The 23,090-nt window shown below is 36.0% G+C and overlaps 1 protein-coding gene and 1 pseudogene across 8 annotated transcripts in view; one reads left to right on the top strand and one right to left on the bottom strand.

The window, feature by feature from the left end:
• Positions 1 to 23,090, bottom strand: part of TMEM135 (transmembrane protein 135) — a 360,134-nt gene that overhangs the window by 203,764 nt on the left and 133,280 nt on the right. The gene's annotated exons all lie outside the window — the stretch shown is intronic.
• LOC109028692 (E3 ubiquitin-protein ligase XIAP-like) overlaps positions 1 to 23,090 on the top strand; it is a 41,408-nt pseudogene that overhangs the window by 16,010 nt on the left and 2,308 nt on the right.

Here is a 23,090-nt window from a genome sequence, read left to right as displayed (position 1 = left end):
TAATTGAGAAAGCAGCAGCAGCGCTTGAGAGAATTGACTCCAATTTTAAAAGAAATTGTACTGTGGATGAAATGCTATCAAACAGCACTGCATGCTTCAGAGAGATCTTTCATGAAAGAAAGAGTCAATCAATATGGCAAATTTCATTGTTGTCTTATATTAAAAAATTGGCAGTCATGCCAACCTTCAGCAACCACCACCTTAACTAGCAATCATCAACACTGGGGCAAGGCCTTCCAAAGATTATGAGTTCCTGATCATTCCTGATATCATTATCAACTTGTAGCTATAAGTTTTTTTTAATTAATGTGTGTACTTTGTTTTAAACATAATGCTTTGGCTGGGCGCGGTGGCTCACGCCTGTAATCTCAGCACTTTGGGAGGCCGAGGCAGGTGGATCATGAGGTCAGAAGTTTGAGACCAGCCTGACCAACATGGTGAAACCCCATCTCTACCAAAAATACAAAAATTAGCCAGGTGTGGTGGCACATGCCTGTAATCCCAGCTACTCAGGAGGCTGAGGCAGGAGAATCATTTGAACCCAAAAGGCGGAGGGTGCAGTGAGCCGAGATCGCGCCACTGCACTCTATTCTGGGAGACAGAGCGAAATTTCATGTCAGAAAAAAAAAAAAAAAAACCATAATGCTTTGCACATAAAACTACAATATAATGTAAACATCATTTTTATATGCACTGGAAAAGCAAAAAATAATTCATGTGAATCATTTTATTACAGTATTCACTTTATTGCAGTGGTCTAGATCCAAACCCATGATATCTTTGAGGTATGCCTATACTATATGTATGTGTGTGTCTGTGTGTGTGTGTGTGTGTGTGTGTGTTTGTACATATATACTATAAATCTTAATAGATATTAATCATCAATTTATACCAATCCTATTAAGACAGCTAATTTAAATGCATCTAAAATAAATGTCATAATTTAATTATAATTTTCCAATATCTGGAATCAATTAAGTTTCTGAAAAGTTTCAAGTGGGCCACCCAGTAATAAACACAAAATAAATTGTGTCTGCTGTCCTGTTAGTGATAATTTTTTATTGCTACCTCAGTTTCAGATGTCAGAGTAATGACTTCCATATTCTGATTGAAATGCAAATTGAAGCCATATGTTGGAAAGCACAGGCTTTCAATAACATCGCTTTCTTATTTTAGGCACAGTAAAACTATGTTTATAAAGGCTAACAATTATTCAGATAAACTGTCAATTCCAGATCTAGAAAATGTGGAATTTTACATTTTAAACTATGACAATATATGTACTTATGGCACATTGATAAATAGGTATTCTCATGTTTACACATCTCATTGGCCAAACTGGAATGGAAACTATAAAACAGTAACAGAATGAATGTTAATTGATTTTCTTCAAGAGTAACAAATGAAAAGTAATTCTATAAATCTATTTTTTAATCCTAAGATTTGGTAATGTAACTAAAATTTACCATTAATCTATATTCTTAAAAATAGATTAATATTTTTAATTTATTTCACTGATAGGTTAAATAAACTAAATACTATATAAATCAATTTAATGTTTAATAAATTTCTAAGAGTATGCTACAAGTTTCCCTAGGATCTTCTTGGATTGAGATTCAAACATGATCAGCCCAATAATGAATTTAAGTATCACAGGATTTACTGTTTTTCTCTTTGTGACATTAAACCCAAAATGCTATGTGTATAAAACTGACTTTTCATTTAAAAAGAAAAATGTTGATGTTATAAGTAAAATTCTCATACAAATACACTCTAAAAAGGTGAATCATGAATATTTTAATCGAGTAAATACTTCTAAATTTAGCTGTCTAAAATCAACCAGATGTAAAAACTAATAGAAAAGTCTATGCCAATTAAACCATTAAATTGCACAATTTATATACCTCAAAGGCTGTAAATTAAATGTAAATATAGTTCAGTTGCAGAAGTCAAAGGCAAAGTAATTACAAAAGTATTTACTTAAAGAGGGACTGGCATTAGGTGAGGTAGGGGGAAATCATAGCTCTGATGCCAAATAAAATCACTTTATTTTACTTTTTTAAAATGTTTTACTTGAAATGTAAGGATAGAGATATTTTAAGATTAAATTCGCTACAGTCATTTCCAATGCAGAGATAAAATGCTTATAAACTAAAATGATCTAGAATTTTGGTTTAATTATTAAAGAGATATTAATAATATGCTATAGGACTTGAGCATTATGACATAGTTTTTTAACAAAATAATGGATAGCAGAGAGACGTTTCTTAAGGTTTGGCCTACACAAATTTCTTAAATAAAATTAAACAAATTTCTTTGATATAATTTTAAATCTACACTATACATTATACTATTAAATGCTTAATCAGCCCCCATCTTTGACTAGAGCTTCTCTTACATAGCTCAACATTCAACATTCCTCCAAAAGTCTTTGTATATATTGCTTTCATTTAGGTTTAAAGATGATCAATAATGGTAACTATGCATGAATATAATGGAATATGGTCAGCCATCTATTCTAGGCTTCTGTTTTCCTAGCTATTTGCAAGACTAACTTGCCTGTCAAAGCCCTTTGTTATAAAAAGAAGCATGCTATTACAAGTACTGCATCCTTGGTTGACTAGTGTGTACGATTATTTCCAAGTCCTGTACAGCTATACCCCTCAGTTCTCAGGCAGTGCCAATACTGTGTTCTTTTGCCCACCTTGTTTACAATGGTTTGGTAACACACACACAAAAGCAGCTTAACTGTTATAATGTAGTCCATTTTTCCAACATATGCAGCTCAAAAGTTAAAAATGAATACATGTTTAAAATACTAAATATATAAAGCTCAGAATCAATAAATGTGATGGGATTCATATAATTGAACGTCAATGTAATGACAGGAACTAAAACTGTACTGCTCTACAAGTATGTTACAAATGTCAAGGTCAATTCTCCATCGGTTGTTCAAAATCATATTCTACTGTTTCATATTTGGACTATCACTTTCCTATACAGCTTGTTGTTTTTTATGGAGCTTGTAATTGTTTTTCTTTTCTCATTGTTGGAAAAAACACAATTTTAGTACATCACTGAGTTTTTCACTTCTTTAGTCAGATGTTTTCAAATGCTATCTACATTTTTTTTGAAACCTCTGAGTTCCTATTTAAACTTGGATGAATGCCTTGCAAGATGTGCTGAATAGTTGTTATCTTGAAATTTCTTTGTGTTGCATTCTTGAGCTGGTTTCACTGTTTCTAGGATCTGTTATTTTTCTCTTGCTTGGATTCTTTTTTATTTTGCTGGAGTACATTCTCAATTTTCTTTCAAGAGAGACTAGATGAGAGGTAAACTCTCAGTCCTCAAATGGCTGAAAATGTCTATATTTTGCCTTCACTTGATTCTGATTCACAGTTTGGTTGGACATAGAATTCTAGATCCAAATCATTTTCCTTCAGAATTGTGAAGGTGCTTCACAGACATGATCATAATCATAGTGACAACAACAATGACAATAGCAATAATAAAAGCAAACACTGATTGAGATCTTCCTATGCACTAGTACGTCTTTTATATGTATTATTTTTTACAACATACACAATATATAGGGATCATATTGTGATGATCCCTATATCTCACAGCTGAGAAAATGGAGGCATAACAGTAAAATTGTTTCACCAAGATCATCATACAACCAATAAGAGACAGTGTCTGGAAAATCTTTCTTAGTGACCAAAGTCCTGAAATAGTACTGAAAAGATCTCAGCTTTCCCAGACTAGTAAATCAGGGGCCTAGGAGTCAAAGGGACACTAATTAGTGTGAAAACTGATACCAAAATTTAGGTCTGTTATAGAATCAGTTTTCTTTCCACTCTTCCATGCTTTCTCTTTTTGTCTCTTCATGTTTACCAGGTTGCTGCCACATTTACAAGAACAGAAAGCCAACTTAATATTAACCAACACAATAAACTAGATCTTGTTACAAGTGTTCGGTTTTATAAAAAAGTTAAATCTTTAAAATATCTTTATTAAATTATTAAACTCATCAATCATCTAACAATGAAAATAATTGTAGAGTTAAAATAATACAAGCCAGAGCTGAAAGATTCAGGCCCACGTTGTCAAGGTGCATTTTAGAGAAAAGGTTTTTCTTTCCTTTTCAATTTTTTTTCCTTTCTCTATTTTTCTTTAAATACTTCCTCACAAACACAAGATCAAGTATCAAGAAAAGTAATTCTTGCCTGACGCCTGCAGCTTTTTAGTAAAAATGGAAATTACAATGTGAACTATCTTTCATCAAATGGCATTTATAAGTTGGGCCATGACTTTTCATCTTCTATTTGCTAATCACTATTGGAGATACAAAGGGCATGCCTTAGAGACATATTCTAAATAAGATACTTTTTCCTATACATTTAAGCCATTTATAATCTCTTAAATTTCTTCATTGTACAGCTCACTTTATTGAACCAATTACCAATTTTCTGCACTCCAAAGTGCAAAAAGTTCCAGAATCTATGCATTATAGGATACATCTAGGCATAATTCCTCAATTAATCATTTCTGACAAGCAGTACAATTCAGTGTTAAACTTATGTTATTTTCATGAAAATCTGCTGAGAGGTACTACTAAATGATGTAATTCATTATTGGAAGAAAAAAAAACCCTTATCATATGCCATTCGGCCATATAATTTAACAAATGATAAGAACCTGTATCATGCTAGGCATCAGCCCTACACGATTTTCTTCCAAAAAATTTAACATATAATGTATTGTTTTAAAATTAAAGTACTTAAACTCTTAAATTTGTAAATGTGTTTTTACCACTTACATTTACATTTTAGTATTATAATAATTTTACATACAAGATTGTAAAGATGATATTTAACCTTGCAATTAAACTGTATCTCACAAGAAGAATGAGTTCAATAAATATCACGCAAGGAAAGACACAGTTCTTCGCTTCTGTTTTTGAAAATTACTAAATATTATAATAAACCATAGCCATGGATATCACAATAAAAGAAACACATACAAATGATAAAAACTCTGTGAAATACGGTTGATGACCAGAGAGCTACAGAACACAGTAAAACAGTGAGCGATTTTTTAGGGCTCAAGTAGTCAACTGAATGAATATAAATTAAATAAGTTATTTTTCCTTTGGTTTTAAAAGTACAATACACTTGAATAATTTAATTCCTAAAAGTACAAGTAATGCTTACCTTCTAGACCAAAGTCACATAAAATGATTTAACACAGACGTGTACTGAGTCAATATCCATGCTGAGGCTGCCTAAGGCTGTCATAGCAGTGCTAAATTTTTATAAGCATTGCTATTATATCCAGCCCTTTAGATTCAACGTTAATTAAAAAACCATAAATAAAACAATCATGCTCTATACTGCAACTATTGCCACATATAAGGTTTGTTTCCTGGTATCATTATTTAAAAAGCCTCAAGTTCTAGAAGGTCATCAATCAATAACATTTAGATAGGCTACAATAGCAGAGTAAAAGCACTAAACCCAGGATCAAATCCTGAGCTTTCAATATTAATTTATATATTATTACTCTGAGTTTAGAGAAGTCATATATCCTTTTATATTCAGTTTTGCTCATCTATATATGGGACAATAAAACCAGTCATGCCTATTTAACAGAGTGGTTTTGACAGGTTAAATGGAAAAATGTATGGGAGCATGTTTCAAAGCAATAAACAAACACAAGCTATATTTCTATGTGGGTATAATTCACTGAATACAAAGCATTCAGGTTATTACTGCAGGAAATTTCTTTTCCTTTTTTTTTTTTGAGACGGAGTCTTGTTCAGTCGCCCAGGCTGGAGTGCAGTGGTGCGATCTCGGCTCACTGCAAGCTCCACCTCCCGGGTTCACGCCATTCTCCTGCCTCAGCCTCCCGAGTAGCCGGGACTACAGGCGCCCACCACCACGCTTGGCTAATTTTTTTTGTGTGTTTTTAGTAGAGACAGGGTTTCATCATCAGGAGATGGTCTCAATCTCCTGACCTCGTGATCCACCCGCCTCAGCCTACCAAAGTGCTGGGATTACAGGCGTGAGCCACCGCGCCCGGCTAGGAAATTTCAAAGATAGACATAGAAGACAAAATCTCAGACATGGAAGAGCTTATTTCAGAGAACAATAAATAAAAATACAGAAAACCCATATATTAAATAACTAAAAGATGTGAAATAAAAAAATCCCTTTAAATTCACGACCAAAAAAATAGGCCATCAACAAAAACTCCTAGGATTAATTAAGGAAAGTAGAGATGGGAGAAAAATAACTAAGCATTTCTTCGTCCTTCTTTGCTAAGGAGTCCTAAGCTTCTACATATACTCTATAGCTATGTTTAGGAAACTACATTTTAAGACTTCAACAATGACTTATTTTGTCTACAGTTAGTGAAAGAATGCAGAACTAGAAAATGAAACATCTAGGTTGAAGTACATAAGGCATCTATGGCAGGGCTAAGTCCCAGAACTTACTTTCATGTCAGCTCCAGGCAAGTATTCTGGGAAACTAATCACATATTATGAATATGACTGCGCAATGCTAGTAACCTAAATATTACTTCCTCCTTTATATAATGCCTGTAATTTTTAAAAGTATGCAATTTTTTATTGACCCTGAATTATTCATTTATTCATCACACACATACACACACACACATTCCTTTAAAAAGCAGTCAAAAATAGAGTTCTATGTTTCTTTATCAAAGAATGTTACGAAAAAAACATTTCTTTAAATTACTCATCTCTTACCTAGTGGAATAATCCATTATCACTGTGTAGAAATGCTAGGTTTAATAGCTTCTTTTCCCTCTTGGGTCATATTGACTTAGTCTTTGTAATAATCACCAAAAAATGATCTATGAATTATTCCATTTGACAGATGAGAAAATTTAGATTTGCAGTTATAGTCACAAAGCTATTAAATGGTAAACCAGGATTCAATTTTTTTTTTTTTTTTTTTAATTCAAAGACAGGTTCTCACTCTGTGCCCATGCTGGAGTGCAAGCATGGCTCACTATAACCTCAAACTCTCGGGCTCAAGCAATTGTCCTGCTTCAGCCTCCGAAGTAGCTAGGTCTACAGATGCAAGCCGCCATGCCCGGCCTTCCAGGATTCAAATTTAAATCCATCTAACTCTAGAGCTAGTGTTCTTAACCACTTTACTGTGTTTTTTTGGTAATTTGAGTAGGAAAACTATCTATATCCTTTTGCATAAGTGGTATACAGCCCAAAAATAATACCACGGAGAACTGCCCTCTCCTTGAGGAATTTCGACACTGCCACAACCAGCTATACTTCTACAGTGGGTACACTGCCACTCAGGTCATAAATGATTGCTTTAGGGATGGACATTTCAACCAAGTTCTCTCAACCAAAAATCTGGAGTAACATAAAAAAGCCAGGCAGTAGAGAAGGAAGAACCCAGAGGAAGTCATTCTGTTATCCATTCCAGTAAGAGGAAGATAACTTGTTTGCCAGTCAATAAAATTTATTCATATATGGCTTACTTCTCTATCTAATTAACACATAAAGAAAAATTTAAAATCCACCAATACACTGACATACAGTACAATAACAGTGGCAAAAAAAAAAAGAGTTGGTGCTTTTAAATTATTTCAAAAGTGTTAGCAAAAGCTGATTTACTTTAACATACTGCAGGAACATGTAAAACTCCAGGATGATTGAGGGGTCTTTGATGCTGCAAATATAATTTTTTAAGTTTATTAAGATAAAACTGACATATAGTAGTCCCCCTTTATCCATGGTTTTATTTTCCATGGTTTTAGTTACCAACAATAAATTGTGATCCAAAAATACTTAATAGAAGATTCCACAAATAAACAGCTCATAAGTTTTCAATGCTATGTCACAATGCCTACATCATCAACCTCACTTCATCTCCTCACGCTGGCAATTTAGTATCTCACAACACTACAAGAAGAGGAAGGTGAGCACAGTACACCAAGGAATTTTCAGAGACACAGAGATACCACATTCACGTAACTTTTATTACAGTGTATTATTATAATTGTTCTATTTTATTGTAGCTATTGTTGTTAATCTTTTACTGTGCCAAATTTATAAATTAAACTTCATTAGAATATGCATATATAGGAAAAACATCATGCATATATAGGAAAAACATCATATGTCTAGGTTTCAGGCATCTACTGGAGGTCTTTGAACACATATTTAGCGGCAGATAAAGGGAGACAACTTTACAATAAACACCAAAAATTTAAAGAGTATATTTTGAAAAGTTTTTCCATATGTACACACTATAAAATGATCATCACGACAAAAATAATTAACACATCACCTCCAAAGTTTCCTTGTGTTCCTTTGTACTCTCTCTCACCCAATCCCTTCACTCCCTACTCTCCCACCACATACCTGCTTTCTATTACTATAGATTACATTATCCTTTTTTTCTTAGCTTCTTTCACTCATAATGATTTTGACATTCTTCCATATTGTTCAGTGTGTCAAAGCTCTTTCCCTTTTATACATGAGACGTATACCACTGTTTGGACATGGCACAATATGCTTATCAAATCACCTGTTAATGAACTTTTGATTACTTCTAGTTTTTGGCAAACAACCAAAGGCTCTAAGAATATTTGTATACAAGTCTTTACATAGAAATCAGAATTCATATGCCTTAGACAAACAAAAATGGAAGCACAACAAACCAAAATTTATGGGATGCAGCAAAAGTAGTTCTAAAGGGGAAATTTATAGCACTAAATGCCTAGATCAAAAAAGAAGATTTCAAATAACAAATCTAATGTTACACCTTAAGGAACTAGAAAAAGACAAACTAAGCCCAAAGTAAACAAATGAAGGAGATAACAAAGATCAAAGCAGAAATAAATAAAATAGAGACTAGAAAAACACTATAAAAAAATCAACAAAACTGAGAGGTTTTTTTTTAAATAAAATTGACAAACCCTTAGCTAGTCTAAGAGAGAAGAAAAATAAAACGAAAAATGAAAGAGACATTGGATTAAAGACTTAAATGTTAGACTTAAAACTATAAAAACCCTAGAAGAAAACCTAGGCAATACCATTCAGGACATAGGCATGGGCAAGGACTTCATGTCTAAAACACCAAAAGCAATGGCAACAAAAGCCAAAATTGACAAATGAGATCTCATTAAACTAAAGAGCTTCTGCACAGCAAAAGAAACTATCATCATAGTGAACAGGCAACCTACAGAATGGGAGAAAATTTTTGCAATCTACCCATCTGACAAAGGGCTAACATCCAAAATCTACAAAGAACTTAAACAAATTTACAAGAAAAAAATCAAACAACCCCATCAACAAGTGGGCAAAGGATATGAACACACACTTCTCAAAAGAAGACATTTTTGCAGCCAAAAGACACGTGAAAAAATGCTCATCATCACTGGCCATCAGAGAAATGCAAATCAAAACCACAATGAGATACCATCTCACACCAGTTAGAATGGCGATCATTAAAAAGTCAGGAAACAACAGGTGCTGGAGAGGATGTGGAGAAATAGGAACACTTTTACACTGTTGGTGGGACTGTAAACTAGTTCAACCATTGTGGAAGATAGTGTGGTGACTCCTCAAGGATCTAGAACTAGAAATACCATTTGACCCAGCAATCCCATTAATGGGTATATACTCAAAGGATTATAAATCATGCTACTATAAAGACACATGCACACGTATGTTTATTGTGGCACTATTCACAATAGCAAAGACTTGGAACCAACCCAAATGTCCATCAGTGATAGACTGGATTAAGAAAATGTGGCACATACACACCATGGAATACTATGCAGCCATAAAAAAGATGAGTTCATGTCCTTTGTAGGGACATGGATGAAGCTGGAAACCATCACTCTGAGCAAGCTATTGCAAGGACAGAAAACTAAACACTGCATGTTCTCACTCATAGGTGAGAATTGAACAATGAGAACACTTGGACACAGGGTGGAGGACATCACACACCAGGGCTTGTTGTGGGGTGGGGGGAGGGGGGATGGATAGCATTAGGAGAAACACCTAATGTAAATGACGAGTTAATGGGTGCAGCACACCAACACGGCACATGTATACATATGTAACAAACCTGCACATTGTGCACATGTACCCTAGAACTTAAAGTATAATAAAAAAAAAACTATGAACAATTATATGCCAACAAATTATATAACCTAAAAGAAATGGATAAATTATTAGACACATACAACCTACCAAGACTGAATCATGAAGAAATAAAAAATATCTAAATAGACCAATGATATAGTCTGTATATTTGTCCCCAATGAAATGTCATGTTGAATTGCAATCCTCAATGCTACAAGTGGGGCCCAGTGGGAAGTGTTTGTATCATGGGGGTGGATCCCTCATGGCTTGGTGCTGTCTTCGTGATAGCAAGTTCTCGTGAAATCCAGTTATTTAAAAGTGTGTGGCACCCTCAATCCCTACCCTTGCTCTTGCTTTCACCATGTGACATGCTGGCTCCCACTTCACACCTTCTGCCATGATTGTAAGCTTCCTGAGGACTCCCCAGAAGCTGATGACAGGACTATGCTTCCTGTACAGCCTGCAGAACCGTGAGCCTGCAGAACCATTAGCCAATTAAACCTCATAAATTATCCAGCCTCTGATACTGATATCTCTTTACAGCAATGCAATAATGGCCTTATACAACCAATAATGAGTAAGCAGATAGAATAAATAACAAAAAGTTTCCCATCAAAGAAAATCCAAGGACCTGGTGAATTCTAATAAACACTTAAAGACAAACTAATACCAATCTTTCTCAAACTCTTCCAAAAAATTGAAATAGAAGGAATATGCCCAAACTCATTTTACAAAGCCAGTATTACCCTGATACCAAAGCCAAACAAGGACACTTCAAGAAAAGAAAATTACAGGCCAATATCCCTGATGAACATAGATGCCAAAATCCTTAACAAAATACTAGCAAACTGAATCCAATTAATACATTAAAAGAATATTTCACTTGAAATACTGTCAGTTAGCCAGGTGCAGTGGCTCATGCTTGTAATCCCAACACTTTGAGAGGCTAAGGCGGATGGGTCACCTGAGGTCAGGAGTTCGAGACCAGCCTGGCCAACATGGTGAAACCCCATCTCTACTAAAAATACAAAAAGTAGTCAGGCGTTGTGGCAGGCACCTCTATTCCCAGCTACTCAGGAGGCTGAGGCAGGAGAATCACTTGAACCCAGGAGGTGGAGGTTGCAGTGAGCCGAGATCACCCCACTGCACTCCAGCCTGAGCAACAGAGAGAGACTCTGTCTCAAAAAAAAAAAGAAAGAAATACTATCAGTTGCAGCAACACAGATGGAACTGGAGATCATTATATTAAGTGAAAAAACCCAGGCACAAAAGATAAACATCACATATTCTCACTCATATGTGAGAGCTAAAAAAGTTGATCTCATGGAGATAGACAGCAGAATGATAAATACCAGAAGCTGTGTAGGGGAAAGGGAGATGAAGAGAGGTTGGTGAATGAGTACAAACATAAAGTGAGATACAAGAAATAAGTTCTAGTGTTCTATAGCACAGTAGGGTGAGTGACTATAGTTGACAACAGTATATTTCAAAATAGCTAAAAGATTTAAAATGTTCCCAACACTATAGAAATCTTCTGTAAATAAAAAAGGAAAAATGTTCCCAACACAAAGAAATGATAAATGTTCAAAGTGATGGATATCCTACATTACATAGTCTATGCATGTATCAAAATATTACATGTAGCATATAAATATGTACAAGTAATATATATCCATTTAAGTGTTTTTACTTGTTTTTTAAAAATCTTTCACCATGATCAAGTGGCATTTAACCCTGGGAGGCGAGGATGGTTCAACAGGAAATCAATAAATGTGATAGGCCAGCGGTCCCCAACTTTTTTGGAACCAGAAAACGGTTTTGTGAAACACAATTTTCCATGGATGCAGGGCGGGGTGGGTGCGTGGGAGTTGGTTTCAGGATGAAACTGTTCCACCTCAGATCATCATAAGAAGCATGCAACCTAGATCCCTCACATGTGCAGTTCGCAATTGGGTTTGGGATCCTATGAGAATCTAATGCCGCTGCTGATCTGACAAGAGGCAGAGCTCAAGCAATAATGCTCGCTCACCCGCGTATCATCTCCTGTTTTGCAGGCTGATTCCTGACAGGGTTCATGGCCCAGGGGTTGGGGACCCCTGTGATATGCCACATTAGCAGGACGAAGGATGAAAACCTTATGATCATCTCAAGAGATGCAGAAAAAGTGCTGACAAAATTCAGCATCCTTTCACAATAAAACTCTCAACAAATTAGGTATAGAGGAATGTACCTCAACACAATAAAGGCCATATATGACAAGCCCACGGCTAACATCATACTCAACAGTGAAAAGTTGAAAGCAGTCTCTAAGATGAGGAAAAAGTCAAGGATGCCCACTCTCACCATCTCTTTTCAACATAATACTGGAAGCCCTAACCAGAGCAATTAGGCAAGAGAAACAAAAGTAATCCTAGTAGGAAAGAAAGAAGTAAAACAATCTCTGTTTGCAGACTATATGATCTTATACACTAAAAACCCTAAAGATTCCACCAAAAGACTGTTGGAACTGATAAATAAATTCAGTACAGTTGCAGGACACAGTGTCAACATACAAAAATCAGTAATATTTTTATACACTAATACTCAACTATTCAAAAATAAATTAAGAAAAAAATCCCATTTACAACAGCAACAACAAAAAATAAAATCCTTAGGGGTATATTTAACCAAGATGGTAAAAGATCCACATACTAAAAACACTATAAAACACTGATAAACAAAACTGCAGAAAAACACCCATGTTCATGAATTGGAAAAATTAACATTGTTAAAATGTTCACACTGCCCAAAGCAATCTATAGATTCAATGCAATCCTTACTGAAATTCCAATGTAATTTTTCACAGAAATAGAAAAAGCAATCTTGAAGTTCAAATGGAGCCACAAAAGACCCCAAACAGCCAAAGAATCCTGAGCAAAATGAACAAAGCTAGAAGCCATCACATTCCCTGATTTTAAAATATATTTTAAATCTATTTTAATCAAAACAGCATTGTACTGGCATAAAAACAGACAGACAGACCAATGGAACAGAATAAATAACCCAGAAATAAATAAACCCACAGTTATGGTCAATTGATTTTTGACAAAGGTGCTAACAACACAAAACAGGAAAAGAACAAGTCTCCTCAATAATCGGCGTTAGGAAAACTGGATATCTACTTGCAAAAGAATGAAACTGGGCTCTTATCTATATGGTATGCAAAAATTAATTCAAAATGGATTAAAGACAATAAATATAAGCTCTTCCATAAAATGACTAAAAGAAAATATAGGGCAAAAGCTTCATGGCACTGGTCTAGGCAATTTTTTTTTGGATATGAACCCAAAAGCACAGGCAATAAAAGCAAAAATAGACAAATGGGATTATATCAAACTAAAAAGTTTCTGTACAGCAAAGGAAACAATTAACAGGGTAAAGAGACAACCTACAGATTGGAAGCCTGGGCAACATGGTGAAACCCCATCTCTACAAAAAGTACAAAAACTAGCCGGGCATAGTGACATGCGCCTGTAGTCCCAGCTACTCAAGAAGTTATGGGAGGACTGCTTGACCCTGGGAGGTGAAGGTTGCAGTGAGCCAAGGTTGCGCCACTGCACTCCAGCCTGAGTGACAGAGCGAGATCCTGTCTCAAAAAAAAAGGAGACAACCCACAGATTCCAAAGATTAGGAGAAAATATTTGCAAATTATACATCTGATAAAGGGTTAATATCCAAAATATGTAAGGGATTTAACACAATTACAAGGAAACAACTCAATTAAAAAAATGGGCAAAGGACCTGAACAGACATTTCTCAAAAAAAAAAAAACAAAAACAAAAAAAAAACATGGCTAACACACATTTAAAAATGCTCAACATCACTAAAAATTAGGGAAATGCAAATTAAAATCACAATGAGATATTGCCTAAGACCTGTTAGAGTGGCTACTATCAAAGTCAAAAGATAACAAAGTGTTGGCAAGTACCTGGAGGAAAAGGAATCCTTGTACACTATTGGTGAGAATGTAAAATGGTACAGTCATTATGAAAAACAGTATGGAAGCTCCTCAAAAAACTAAAAATACCATATGATTTTTCTCTAACAAGTGATCCAGCAACCCCACTTCTGAGTATATATCCAAAGAAACTGAAATCGGTATGTCAAAGGGATGTCTTCATTCCCATGTTCACTCCAGCACTATTCACAATAACCAAGACATGGAATCAACCTAATGAACCTGGAAGACATTATGCTAAGTTAAAATAAGCCAGGCACAGAAAAAAATACCACATGATCTCACTTATATGTGGAATCTTACGAAAGTCAAACTCATAGAAGTACAGAGTAGAATGGCAGTTAACAGAGTCCAAGGGAAGAGGGGGTTGTGATGATGTTTCAGTGAGACAAGAGAAATAAATTTTTGAGATATATTGCACAGCAGGGTGACCATAGTTAATAAGGACATAATGTACATTTCAAAATATATTATAGCTAAGAGTAAATTTCAAATGTCTCTGACAACTGAGGTGATGTTAATTTGATTTAATCATTTCATGCTGTATATATATATATACACATATATATATACACACACATATATATATCAAAACATCACATTGCACCCCATAGATGTATACAATTATGACTTGTCAATTAAAAATAACTTAAAAAGAAATAAAAATTTGTTTCTCTAAAGTAAATGTCTATGAGTAGATTAGTTGGCTCATACGGAAAAGTATATGTTTATCCTTTTAATAAACTGTCAAATTGGCTTCCAAAGCGGTTAAACAATTTTACATTCCCACATGCAGGAATATGATAGTTCCAGTTCCTATACATTCATACCAACATTTGCTCTTGTCAGACTTTTCCCATATCTTGCCATATGCATCTCGTCCATCTGGCCGTTCATCCATAACCTTTCTAATATCCTCTATAATAAACCAGTAAATGTAAGCAAAGTGTTTCCCTTAGTTCTGAGCTGCTCTGGTAAATTAGCTGAACTTGAAGAGGGGGTAGTGGGAACTCCAATTTATAGCTGATCAGCTGGAAGTACAGATAACAACTATTACTTTCTATTGGCATCTGAGGTGGAGGCAGTCTTATGAAACTGAGCCCTCAACCAGTGGAATCTGGTGCTATCTCCAGGTAGACAGTATTAGAATTAAATTGAATTAGAGGACACTAAGCTGGTGTCTGCCAGAGAATGTGCTTCCAGAGAACTGCTTGGTCTGTGGGGATCATTCTCTGTTGAGTGAAAGAACAAGAGAAAGTACTTTTTTCTTCTTTTTTTTTTTTTTTTTTTTTTTCCCGAGACGGAGTTTTGCTCTTGTTGCCCAGGCTGGAGTGCAATGGTGTGATCTCAGCTTAATGCAACCTCCGCCTCCCAGTTTCAAGCTATTCTCCTGCCTCAGTCTCCCGAGTAGCTGGGATTACAGGCATGCGCCACCACACCCGGTTAATTTTGTATTTTTAGTAAAGACGGGTTTATCCATGTTGGTCAGGCTGGTCTCAAACTCCCAACCTCAGGTGATCTGCCCGCCTCGGCCTCCCAAAGTGCTGGGATTACAGGCGTGAGCCACTGTGCCTAGCCTGAATCACCATTTTCAAACCTATGTTTGAAAAATCAAATACAGATGTTTTAATAAAAGACACTGCATGTTTAACATTAAAAACCAAATGCTAAAGACAAATTGCTAACATACATTACATGTATGTTTACAATTTTAAAACGTAGATACTGTTACAATGTTTGGTGGCATAAATAAAATTACAGAGAAGTTTTCAAAAGGACTCAAACAGAAGGATTTTTAAATGTCTTAAATTTTTTTCTTATAATAAAATGTAAGTGAACTAACTACATTTGACATCACATTTTAAACAAATGTTAGCAGCATATAATAAATTTTGAAAGATTGGAAAACTTAATTATTGTCACAACTGATATAATAAAGGAAAATCATGCAAGTGCAAATTTTGCTTATGTGTTCTCTTTTAAATCATACTGTGGCAAAGTTAAATTCTAACAGCAAGTGTTCTTTTACGGGTAACTGGTTCTGGCACACTAGCCCCAGGAAAATTTTTCCATAATTTTAGAGACATATCTTGGCCAGAGAAAATATTTAACTCTTTATATTTCTTTCTATATACATTTCATTCATTTTGACCTTTAATAACGAATTCACTATCAACATTTAAAATCTAGAAAACTACTATTTTTTAAATTGGGTACTTTTCACTCTAATACACGCTAACTAACATGTAACAAGAAAGCAACATTTTCAGATGGGTATTAATACAATTGCCTTCAATTTGTATGTTTTTAAGGGCTAGTTAATCATTAAGGCTATAAACTAATGGTCTAATAATTGCAACTTATCAAAACTTACTTGTATCTGATGGCTCTTTTTCTTAAAGCTCTTTTTTTTTTTTTTTTTTTGAGACAGTATTGCTCTGTTGCAAAGGCTGGAGTGCAGTGGCGCGATCTTGGCTTACTGCAACCTCCACCTCCTGGGTTCAAGCGATTCTCCTGCCTCAGCCTCCCTAGTAGCTAGGATTACAGGCGCATGCCACCACACCTGGCTAATTTTTGTATTTTTAGTAGATACGGAGTTTCACCATGTTGGCCAGGCTGGTCTCGAACTCCTGACCTTAGGTGATCCACTTGCCTTGGCCTCCAAAATACAGATGACTTTTACTTTCCTCTTAATTTTCCAAATCAGAAACACATACCAAAAAACAGTAAATATTTTGTTTAAATAAAACCTCACAACATTTAGAAATTTTATTGTTGGATGTTATAAGCCAACAATTTCAACTTAGTCTCGTAAGCAATATAATCAAGTCATAAGAAAAGGTTATTTCTTTAGATTGAATTCAGTTCTCCCTGAATCTTTAAATCCCTACCTGTTCTGAAACAAGCACCCTCTTCATGTAGTCAAAGTTATACAGTAATAAATAAATGGCTCTGTTTAGATAAAAAGGAAGATGAAGTGTATCAGGTAATTATTAGTATCCAGAAAATATTATGATCATGTTCAAATTCACTTTCCCTCAGACATAGTCAAAATCTATGTATCAAGTCTTTGATCTCATTAAAGTTTTGAATTACTGAGCATTTATAAATGGCTAAAAACACCAATTCACATTTTTCATTTTCCCAGAAATTTTTCTAATACTAAAATTTACAGACAAATGTACCCCCTCAAAAAAGTTTTCCATTTTAAAGAACTAGAGATTCAAAGGTTTCTTCTAGGTTGGGAACCCTAACAAAATGATACAGCCACCACTCAGGAACACATTTGACAGTTTCTTTAAAAACTAAACGTGGTGGCTCACACCTGTAATCCCAGCACTTTGGGAGGCCGAGGAGGGCAGATAACAAGGTCAGGAGTTCGAGACCAGCTTGACCAACAAGGCGAAACCCCGTCTCTACTAAACATACAAAAATTAGCCAGGCATGGTGGCGCACACCTGTAATCCCAGCTACTCAGGAGGCTGAGGCAGGAGAATCGCTTGAACCTGGGAGGCGGAGGTTGCAGTGAGCCAAGATCACGCCACTGCGCTCCAACCTGGGCGACAGTAAAACTCTGCCTCAAAAAAAAAAAAAAAAAAAAAAAAAAAACACCATGAAACATGTAACCACAATATAAACCCAGCAACTGCACTAATGGGCATTTATCCCAGACCAATAAAAACATGAAAATCTGTACATGAATATTTATAGCAGCTTTGTTCATAATAGCTAAAAACCATGAATAGGGGTTAAGGAGGGGTGACAACAGGAGAGAAGTGGGTGTTGCTATGATGGAAATATTCTGTATCTTGACTGTATCAATTAAATATTCTGGTTTTGATATTATATTATAGTTTTGCGATATGCTACCACTGGGGGAAAATGGGTAAAGAGAACATGGGATCCCTATATTATTTTTTATAATTGCATATGAATCTATAATTATTTCAAAATAAAAGTTTTAATTTTTTTTTAAATACAGTATTTTAAGTGTGCTCTCCAACATCAATAATATCAAAGTCAAAGATCTCTTTCCCAGGAATTTACAATCTAAAGCAGACAACACACAAAAGTTTTAGAAAGTTTACTTATAATTTTCAAATAAGTGTATGAATACGCACAGTATTTGGGTATTGAAGTACACACCATGTGCTACTATAGAAAAGCATGTGAGTGTCTAAAAAAATACACTAAAACTCAAATGTAGTCTAGCGTGCAGGCATAATACTTCAAAGTTTTCTTGAAAACATAAGAAAAGCAGCACAATAACAAAGCCATTAAGAAAATTTAAGATATTTGGCTGGGCACGGTGGCTCACACCTGTAATCCCAGCACTTTGGGAGGCCGAGGCGGGCGGATCACGAGGTCAGGAGATTGAGACCATCCTGGCTAACATGGTGAAACCCCATCTCTACTTAAAATACAAAAAATTAGCCAGGCGTGGTGGCGGGCGCCTGTAGTCCCAACTACTTGGGAGGCTGAGGCAGGAGAATGGCTTGAACCCAGGAGGCGGAGCTTGCAGTGAGCCAAGATTGCACCACTGCACTGCAGCCTGGGCGACAGAGCAAGATTCCATCTCAAAAAAAAAAAAAAAAAAATTAAGATACTTTGTTATACAATATAAATAATCTATAACCAAGATTAATCAATTGTTTTAAATTCTTTTCAGGTTGTAGTATTTATTATCACTTAATAATTTAAGTTTATCGTTTTAAAGTAGATGATTTCCTCAAGTTATTTATTTTTCTGGATTCTGATTACAACACCATGAGCTGGCAAAACAGGAGTGTTCACACGCAGTTCAAAATAAGTCATACTGTACTTCATCTATGTACCACAACCACCAACTTTTAATCTTTGTATCTTTTAATCTAAAATACAACATTAACGCAGTCAAATAAAGCAAGGTTTTACTTATAAATAATATTACAGCAAAACCACCATTACTTTTGCACCAACCTAAAATATTTAAAACAAGCTTTAATATAAACATCTAGGTTTAATCTGGTATGTCTCCTATAAATCCTTCTCTTTAACCCATTTATGCCTAGTGTTCCATTATTGGAACGCTAAGCTTACAGGAGTTATTTTTTTCCTACTGCTCAAGATCATCGCCAAGGTCTGATTTTTCACAAAAAAAAAAATTTGCAACTTCCAGCATAGATGGGTTAATAAACACATTCATCTATGATTCATTTAACAAATTATGGCACAAAGTACATTTTAGGTACTGTTCTAGGCTTGATACAGCAATGTATAAAACACACAAAAACTCTACATTCATGAAGCTTAAATTCCAAGGTGGGAAGACAGATAATAAAATAATAAGCAAAAAAGATACATGTTAGATGTTGATCAATTCCATGAAAAAAAAGATACAGAGGTTTGGGACTGCAGGGGTATAAGTGACATGAAGAGTGACTGTTACTATGTGAGATAGATGTGGAAGGCCTCACAACAGTGACATTTCAGCAGTCTCAGTGAAATGAAACAGCAAGCCATGCAGATATCTAGCGATAAGAGCTCAAAACAGAGCGAACAGCAAGTATCAAAGTCCTGAAGAGAAAGCATGCTTGTCATGCTCACTCAACACCAGAGAAGGCAGTGTGGCTGAAGTGGAGAATGAGGAAGCAGACAGTGGTGGTAAAAGGAAGCCTGAGAAACATAAAGACCCCCCCATAACCACAGGCTTCTTGCAAGCCTCGAAAAGAGCCCTACAAAATCTGTTCACATAGTCATTTTGGTAACATTGGCAAAAGTAAGGTATTTTAACCATAGATAGTTAAGATTACTATCATTTTACATTCTGATTTCTCTGTCACACTTCACCTTGTGATGAACAGCATTAGGTTTGGGATCCAGCTTGCCAGTAGAGTTGAGTTTAGCAAGATATATTGAGTTTGGGTTTAGCATGATATATTCATTAATTTACTTTCCAGTTGCTTTTAGGTATAGAACATTGATTCCTAGTGGCTCATTAAAAGACTGGCAACCAGGCATGGTGGCTCACGCCTGTAATCCCAGCACTTTGGGAGGCCGAGGCGGGCAGATCACTTGAGGTCAGGAGTTCCAGACCAGCCTGGCCAACATGGTGAAACCCTGTCTGTACTGGAAATACAAAAAATAGCCAGGCATGGCAGTGTGCGCCTGTAATCCCAACTACTCTGGGGACTGAGGCATGAGAATCGTTTGAACCCAGGAGGCAGAGGTTGCAGTGAGCCAAGATCATGCCACCACACTCCAGCCTGGGTGACAGAGCCAGACCCTGTCTTGAAAAAAAAAAAAAGAGTGGCTTCCAGGAATACTCTATTGTCTACTGTGCCAACTTACCCAGTCATGACACAAAGGTGAAGAACCAGAGGCCATAATGATATATAGATACATCCTAGGGTGCCAAGCCCTGAAAATATGTGGGTAATGAAAAAGAAATAAATTTAAAATGCACATGGCTAAAAGACAGATGGTTAAAACTTCTACCAATCATCAGACATGCAATGTAGTAAGCAGAATATCTGACTCTTATCAAACCCTAGCCAAAATCCAAGTTATCTCCTGTCAAGGAAATGAAGTGAATACAATTATAATTATTATAAATGCAACATAACTTTGTAGGGTTTTTTCCCAATGGAAACTGTACTACAGAAAATTTTTTAGAATGCCTATGTTTGAGAATCAATACCTGTATCAGTATTCAAAAAAGGTGATTGTGTATTAAGTAACATGGTTTTAACTATTCCAAATATGAATAATTATTAAAGCATATGTGATCAATAATGCAAGGAGAAAGACTGAAATATCTTTTTTATTTTCTCTGTATAAAATGATATTATAGGCTGCTGGGGAGGGCAGGAAAGCTGCACCCACCCAGCAAGGGCCCCGTGACTGGGTTCCCAGGACTGTCGAAGGAAGGTATAGCTGGGTGGGAGGGTGAGTAGCTTATGCTCTCCAAGACTGCCTTTCCAAACTCTTTGACACCTAAGAAAAGATGAACAAGTTCTATTTTCAAGAGAAGATGGCTTTTAACAGTTTTGAAGGATCTAAAGCTGTGTATCTGCAGACATCAATAAGCATGAAGAATTTGTAGAAGATTTTAACGGATTAAAAACTTTTGCTAGTTTTCCAAGTAGTACTCCTGTTTCAGCATCAACACTGGCACAAGTAGGTTTTCTTTATATTGGTGAAGGAGACACGATGTGGTGCTTTAGTGGTCATGCAGGAGTAGACAGAAGGCAATATGGAGACTCAACAGTTGGCAGACACAAGAAAGTATCCCAAATTGCAGATTACCAACAGCTTTTTTTTTTTTTTTTTTGAGATGGAGTCTCACTCTGTTGCCCAGGCTGGAGTGCAGTGGTGTGATCTCAGCTCACTGCCAGCTCCACCTCCCGGGTTCACGCCATTCTCCTGCCTCAGCCTCCTGAGTGGCTGGGACTACAGGCGCCCGCCACCATGCCCAGCTAACTTTTTGTATTTTTAGTAGAGATGGAGTTTTACTGTGTTAGCCAGGATGGTCTCGATCTCCTGACCTCGTGATCTGCCCACCTCAGCCTTCCAAAGTGCTGGGATTACAGGTGTGAGCCACCGCGCCCAGCCGGCATTTACTTTTAAAATAGTGCCACACAACCTGCAAATCCTAGTATCCAAAATGGTCAGTACAAAGTTGAAAACTGGGAAACAGTTATCAATTTGCCTTAGGCAGGCCATCTGAGATTCGTGCAGATTATCTTTTGATAACTGGACAGGCTTTAGATGTATCAGATACCATATACCCAAGAAACCCAGAAACCCATCATGTATAGTGAGGAAGCTCAACTATAGTCATTCCAGAACTGGCCAAACTATGCCCACTTAACCCCAAGAGAGTTAGTTAGTGCTGAACTCTAATACACAAGTATTGATGACCAAGTGCAGTGCTTTTATTGTGGTAGAAAACTGAAAAATTGGGAACCTTATAGTGCTGGATGGTGGCAGAAGAACATAGGCAACACTTTCTTGATTGCTTCTTTGTTTTGGGCCAGAATGTTAATATTTGAAGTGAATCTGACATTGTGAGTTCTGATAGGAATTTCCCCAATTCAACAAATCCTCTGAAGAAATCCATCCATGGAGCATTATGAAGCACAGATCATTACTTTGGGTATGTGGATGTACTCAGTTAACAAGCAGCAGCATGCAGGAGCTGAATTTTATGCTTTAGGTAAAGGTGATAAAGTAAAATGCTTTTGCTGTGGAAGAAGGCTAACTGATGGAAACCCATTGAACACCCCTGGGAACAACATGCTAAGTGGTATACAAGGTGTAAATATCTATTACAGGAGAAGAACAAGAATATATAAGTAATATCCATTTAACCCATTCACTTGAGGAGTCACTGGTGAGAAGTGCTGAAAAAAATGTCATCACTAACTATAAGAATGGATTATACCATCTTTCAAAATCCTATGGTACAAGAAGCTACACAAATGGGATTCAGTTTAAAGAATATTGAGAAAATAATGGAAGAAAAAATTCAAACATCTGGGAGCAACTATAAGTCACCTGAGGTGCTGGTTGCAGATTCATTGAGTGCTCAGAAAGACACAAGATGGATCAAGTCAGACTTCACTGCAAAAAGATACGGGGTCTCATTATGTTACCCAGGTTGGTCTTGGGCTACTGCCCTCAAGCAATCCTCCCACCTCAGCCTCTCAAGTAGCTGGAACTACAGGCCCATACCACCACATCCAGCCTATACTGTAATTTCTAATGAGACAGAGGAAAGACTAGGTGGAGGGAATTGAAGGAAGTATTATTGAAAAAAGGGGAGAAGAAGCAATGAGGAGCTCCAGATCCAGAGTCTGCCAGTAATAGCACAGAACTCATTCCAAGACCTCTAAATTACGGAAAAATTATAACAAAATGAGAAATATATCAAACACAGAATTGGTCCTAGGCTGTAAGAAGAAA

This window comes from Gorilla gorilla, chromosome 9 (genome assembly GCF_029281585.2).
Source record: "Gorilla gorilla gorilla isolate KB3781 chromosome 9, NHGRI_mGorGor1-v2.1_pri, whole genome shotgun sequence".
In the NCBI taxonomy this organism is placed as follows: Eukaryota; Metazoa; Chordata; class Mammalia; order Primates; family Hominidae; genus Gorilla; species Gorilla gorilla.
This window is presented reverse-complemented; position numbering and strand designations above follow the sequence as displayed.